Source organism: Geotrypetes seraphini, chromosome 5 (assembly GCF_902459505.1).
Source record: "Geotrypetes seraphini chromosome 5, aGeoSer1.1, whole genome shotgun sequence".
NCBI lineage: Eukaryota > Metazoa > Chordata > Amphibia > Gymnophiona > Dermophiidae > Geotrypetes > Geotrypetes seraphini.
In genome coordinates, this window is record NC_047088.1 from 270844227 (window position 1) to 270850226 (window position 6000).

At 42.5% G+C, this 6000-nt stretch overlaps 1 protein-coding gene across 2 annotated transcripts in view; it reads right to left on the reverse strand.

Moving 5' to 3' along the window:
- OBSL1 (obscurin like cytoskeletal adaptor 1) overlaps positions 1-5107 on the reverse strand; it is a 234381-nt gene extending 229274 nt beyond the window's left edge. For both annotated transcript variants that reach the window (XM_033947138.1, XM_033947137.1), the window contains exon 1: positions 4970-5107. The gene's annotated coding sequence lies outside the window, so the exon portion shown is untranslated. The remainder of the gene's footprint in view (positions 1-4969) is intronic.
- Between the last annotated feature and the right edge of the window lie 893 nt (positions 5108-6000).

Genomic DNA, 6000 nt, shown 5'->3' on the forward strand with positions numbered 1-6000 from the left:
CTGAAAGAAATCTTGGTGAATCTGGAAGATGTACTAAGCTAAATTTATGAATTAAAGAGTGATAAATCACCTTCACTGGATGGTATACATCCCAGGGTACTAAAATAACTCAAACATGAAGTTGCTGATCTGCTGTTAATGATCTGTAACCTGTCACTAAAATAGTTTGTAGTATCTGAAGATTGGAGGTGGCCGATGTTATGCTGATTTTTTAAAAGGATTCCAAGAGAGATATTGGGAAATTACAGACCAGTAAGCCTGACCTCAGTGTTGGGTAAAATAGTGGAAACAATTAAAAAAATAATAAAATTGTGAACCATGTAGACAAGCATAATTTAATGGCACAGAGTCAGCATGGGTTCAGCCAAGGGAGGTCTTGCCTCACCAATTCACTTGACTTCTTTGAAGATGTGGATAAAGGTGAGCTGGTTGATGTAGTGTATCTAGATTTTCAGAAAGCTTTTAACAAAGTTCCTCATGAGAGGCTTCTGAGAAAATTAAAGAGTCATGGGATAGGTGGCAAATTTCAGTTGTAGATTAGGAATTGCTTATCGGACAGAAAACAGAGGGTAAGGTTAAATGGCCATTAATCTCAATGGAGGAGGGTATATAGTAGAGTGCTTCAGGGATCTGTTATGGGACCAGTGCTATTTAACATATTTATAAATGATCTGGAAATTGGAACAACGAGTGAGGTGATTAAACTTGCAGATGACACTAAACTGTTCAAATTTGTTAAAACGCATACAGATTGTGAAAAATTGCAGGCAGACCTTAGGAAATTGGAATACTGAGCGTCCAAGTGGCAGATGAAATTTAATGTCGACAAATACAAATGCAAAGTGATGTATATTGGGAAGAATAACCCAAATCATAGTTACCAGATGCTAAGGTCCACCTTGGAGGTTAGCGCCCAAGAAAAGGATTTGGGTATCATCATAGACAATGCAATGAACCCTTCCACCCAATGTGTGGCGGCAGCCAAAAAAACAAACGAGATGCTAAGAATTATTTTAAAAAGGATGGTTAACAAGACTAAAGATATTATAATGCCTCTGTATCGCTCCATTGTGCGACCTCACCTGGGGTATTGCATTCAGTTCTGGTCTCATTATCTCAAGAAAGATATAGCGGCACTAGAAAAGGTTCAAAGAAGAGCGACCAAGATAATAAAGGGGATGGAACTCCTCTCGTATGAGGAAAGACTAAAAAGATTAGGGCTCTTCAGCTTGGAAAATAGATGGCTGAGGGAAGATATGATTGAAGCTTACAAAATCCTGAGTGGAGTAGAATGGGTACAAGTGGATCGAGGTTTTACTCCATCAAAAATTACAAAGACTAGGGGACACTCGATGAAGTTACAGGGAAATACTTTTAAAACTAATAGGAGGAAATATTTTTTCACTCAAAGAATAGTTAAGCTCTGGAACGCATTGCCAGAGGATATGGTAAGAGAGGTTAACTAGTTGGCTTTAAAATAGGTTTGGATAAGTTCCTTTAGGAAAAGTCATTAGTCTGCTATTGAGAAAGATATGGGGTTGCATTGGTAGTATGGAATGTTGCTACTATTTGGGGTTTTGCCAGTTACTTGGGATCTGTACTGGCCACCATCGGTCTGACCCAGTAAAGCTATTCGTATGTTCTCCAGAACTCCCCTAAAACCTACTATATCCATCTGTCTACCATCTCAATAGCCCTTATGGCTGCAGGTGTCACTTATAGGACAATATAGTAGGTTTTATCTTTATTAAACATTATAATGATTGAGAAGTCAAATGAATTTCAGGAACAGGTGAGTTTTGGTTGCCTCACACTTTCCACCATTAAAGTAGTGGGTAGGGTGGAATATAGGCCTAGATCCCCCTCTCTATGGTTCGCTACACCATCCACCAGGTGGAATATAGGCCTAGATCCCCCTCTCTATGGTTCACTACACCATCCACCAGCCTGCTCCAGACACAAGCTTGCTGTTCTGCTAGGATTTCCCATATCTGCAGCTGTCATATACTGTTTCTTTCATATCTTTTTTTTTTTTTTGGGGGGGGGGGGTGGCAGGGGATCAGTGACCACTGGCAGAGTGTGAGAGGGGTCATAACTTCTTGAATCCAGTGGTCATCTGTGCAGTTTGGGTACCTTTTTGGTCCTTATGTGATTTTAAAACAGGTCTATCTCTGAATGTCTAAATGACATCCCAGACATCTTCAAAAAGGTTTAATTAACCCTGCAAGATGTCCAAGTCTTAAGGCTGCTCTAATCCCGCCAAAAAAACACCTCTAACATGCCCCCTTTAGACGTATCTGCAAGACATCTTAAAAGTCTGTTTTGAAAATCAGCACTTTGACATTTTTGCGAGAAAACGTTCAAGTGCTACTTTATGCTGTTTTTTAGATGCCTTTCTATTTTGAAAATACGGCTTATTGTCTTACCCATATTGGGAAAATCATTTCCTGTAATAATTAGAACTAATTAGTTATTTGTCCTCTTTGCTTGTCTTGAATGGAATGGAAGCTATATTGAGCAGGGACTTTCTCGTGTTTGTTTACAGTGCTCCAGAAATAAGTAATAGTAGGAATGGGGAACTCTACTTTTGAGACAGAGAGAGCACAAGTGGGTACATGTTCTCTCGGATTATTAAGTTTCAAGTTTATTAGGTTTTTATATACCACCTATCAAGGTTATCTAAGCGGTTTTACAATCAGGTACTCAAGCATTTTCCCTATCTGTCACGGTGGGCTCACAGTCTGTCTGAGGTCCCTGCTCTGGAGATATAGAAATAGCATGACGAATGTACCTGAATGTGAGCTAAAGCAACGTCTCTCAAGGGACAGAGTCTTCAGAGTGACAGAGAGAAAGAGGACAGCATGTCCTGTGGGATAGGGTCTCTGCGATATAGAAATGTGTCTCAAGGGACAGACTCTAGAGAGAAAGAGAGAGGGCGGCATGTCTCGTGGGGTGGAGTCTCTGCGATATAGAAATAGAAATATGTTTCAAGGGATAGACTCTAGAGAGAAAGAGAGAGGGAAGCATGTCTCGTGGGGTGGAGTTTCAACAATATAGAAATAGAAACGTGTCTCAAGGTACAGACTCTAGAGAGAAAGAGAGAGGGAGGCATGTCTCATGGGGTGGAGTCTCTGCGATATAGAAAAAGAAATGCGTCTCAAGGGACAGACTCTAGAGAGAAAGAGAGAGGGAAGCATGTCTCGTGGGGTGGAGTTTCAGCAATATAGAAATAGAAACGTGTCTCAAGGGACAGACTCTAGAGAGAAAGAGAGAGGGAGGCATGTCTCATGGGGTGGAGTCTCTGCGATATAGAAAAAGAAAGTTGTCTCAAGGGACAGACTAGAGAGAAAGAGAGAAGTCAGAGAAACATTGACTGCATGGGTTAAAGACTGGCTCAGTGGCAGACTTCAAAGGGTGGTGGTAAATGGTACTCCCTCCGAAACGTCGAAAGTGATCAGTGGAGTACAGCAGAGCTCAGTCTTGGGTCCAATCCTATTTAATATTTCGTACAGGACCTACCTCAGGGACTTTGAGGTAAAATTGCATTATTTGCCGATGACGCTATAGTATGCAACGTAGTGGGCGGAGTTACCAGGCCCGACACTATGACGCAGGACCTACTTTTACTGGAGCAATGGTCTACTATTTGGCAACTGAGTTTTAATGCCAAAAAGTGTAAGGTTATGCACCCTGGTAGCGGAAACCCATGCAGAACTTACACTCTGAATGGCGAGACCTTAACAAGAACTGTTGCAGAACAGGACCTGGGAGTAATCATTAGTGAAGATATGAAGAATGCCAATCAAGTGGATAAAGCTTCATCCAAGGCTAGACAAATGCTGGGTTGCATCCGAAGAAGTTTTGTCAGCCGAAAGCCTGAAGTTGTAATGCCGCTGTACAGGTCCATGCTGAGACCTCATCTGGAATATTGTGTTCAGTTTTGGAGGCCACATTATCAAAAGGATGTGCTGAGAATGGAATCGGTTCAGCAAATGGCCACTAGGATGGTCTCAGGACTCAAGAATCTCCCATATGAAGAACGTCTAGGTAAGTTGTAGCTATATTCTCTCGAGGAACACAGAGAGAGGGGAGACATGATAGAGACGTTCAAATATGTTACTGGCCGTATTGAGGTGGAAGAAGACATCTTTTTCCTTACAGGACCTACGGCCACTAGAGGGCATCTATTAAAAATCAAGGGTGGGAGATTTCATGGTGACATTAGGAAGAATTTCTTCACCAAAAGGGTGGTTGATCGTTGGAATGATCTTCCACTTCAGGTAGTTGAGGCCAGCAAGGTGTTCGGTTATAAGAAAAAATGGGATAAACATGTGAGGTCACTTCGAGGAAGTGCTTACAGGAGAGGGTTCTTCGAGTGGGCAGACTTGTTGGGCCGATGGCCCTTTTCTGCTGTCATACTCTATGTTTCTATGTCTCATGGGGTGAAGTCTCTGCAATATAGAAAAAGAAATGTGTCTCAAGGGACAGACTCTAGAGAGAAAGAGAGAGGGCGGCATGTCTCATGGGGTGGAGTCTCTGCGATATAGAAATAGAAACATGTCTCAAGGGACAGACTGCATTTTTCAAAGAAAAATGGCAGAAAGTCCCATGTGATGAGGTTCAAAAATCGCAATGTGTCTCATTAAGTTCAAAAGAGAGAGAGCGAGCAACATGTCTCCAGAGATGGGATCCCTCCCATAGCAATATAGGATAGACTGTGCACTCTAGAGAGACAGAGACATGCAGCATGTCCCATGGGATGGGTCCCTGCAATAGAGATGTAGAAATGGAAACATGTCTCGTGGGTCAGACTCTGCATTTTAGGAACAGGGAAAGGGCTGCATGTCTGCTGAGATGGGGAACTTGCTGTTTCTCAGATTTTAAGCAGTACACAGAGATCCTGAAGGTCTGGGTAATGCCAAGGTGTTGGGGGAAGGGAAAAAGGAAAGTTTTTGCTGTAAGAACTTACCCTCCGTAGGCCAAGTGGTCTTCTCTTTAACCACACATGGGAGCTACGACCCCTCTCCTAAGAAACGCTGCACGAGCTGGACTTTCTCTCTTTCTTCAGCTGCTCTGCTTGTCCCCAGTGAGCCAGGGATTATGTCTGCTGTCTCACATCAGGGGGATGGCAGGAGGTTTCTAGCATTATAAATGTCTGCAGCTGCTGTCCCCAAAAATACTCTGTGATGACACTGCATGGGAGATAAGGGTGTGTGCCTGTGTTCAGTACAGCAGCTCTTGGAGGCTAAGTATAGAAAATCCTGGGGGAGGGGGAAGAATTCTCTCTCCTTCTTCCTCCCTGAATCATTTTCAGGGCATTAGTAACCCAATACTGGGACCTAGGCAAATACATTTAGGAGCCTCTAGCATGGACCCCAATCTACTTCTTCTATAACCCCCTCAAGTTACATTCACTCTTTCCCTCCCTCCCAGGATCTTTGTCCATTGCTTTCCTCAAGTCCTCACTTCTCCAGAAGTAGCCGATGGAAAACTGCAGGGCCTAGTTCTGGATGTCCTGTCATGCCAGCATCAGATGATAGCAGAAAAAGACCCAACAAGATAAACTCATAGCTTCGTTTATCTTTTATTACAATTTGCTGCACCGCCAAAATTGTACAGGCAAATCATAGTGGATCCCAGTAAATATAGAAAAGTATAACCCAGGTACTCTACTGGAACAAATAAAATTCAAGAAAACTGAATAGTATCTGGTGAATGATCCCTGCTGACAAGTCTAGCTCATAGATAGAGCTTAAGATGGGTTAAAAGCAAATTGGAAGAGAAAAGTTTTCAGTTCTGAAAGGACTAGCAGGTGAAACTGAAAGAAGCCAAGAGGGAGATACGTCTGGCGAAAGCGCAGGCGAAAGAGCAAATGCCTACACATGTAAAAAAAGGGAGGCAAAATTTTTTTCAGATGTATTAGTGAAAGGAGGAAGATGAAAAAATGGAATTGCGAAACTAAAAGATGCTATGAACCGATATGTGGAGAGTGATGAGGAA